This window comes from Microcebus murinus, chromosome 21 (genome assembly GCF_040939455.1).
Source record: "Microcebus murinus isolate Inina chromosome 21, M.murinus_Inina_mat1.0, whole genome shotgun sequence".
In the NCBI taxonomy this organism is placed as follows: Eukaryota; Metazoa; Chordata; class Mammalia; order Primates; family Cheirogaleidae; genus Microcebus; species Microcebus murinus.
The window spans coordinates 1,169,963-1,170,257 of record NC_134124.1 but is presented as its reverse complement, the minus strand read 5'-3'; positions in this window follow the sequence as shown (position 1 = coordinate 1,170,257).

The window sequence follows — 295 nt, the reverse complement described above, 5'->3', positions numbered from 1 at the left end:
CAAACATATATTCTCTGACTTGCTTTTTTCACTTGATTATGCGCGCGTACACACGTATGTAGGTTGAATATCCCTTATCCAAAAGAATTGGGACCAAAAGTGTTTCAATTTTTTTTTGAATTTTGGTATATTTGCACTATTTGCTTACCAGCTGAGCATCCCAAATCTGAAAATCCAAAATCCGAAATGCTCCAGTGAACATTTCCTTCAAGCATCATGTTGGTGCTCAAAGTTTTGGACTTTGGAGCATTTGGATTTATAGATTAGGAATACCCAATGTGTGTGTGTATATATA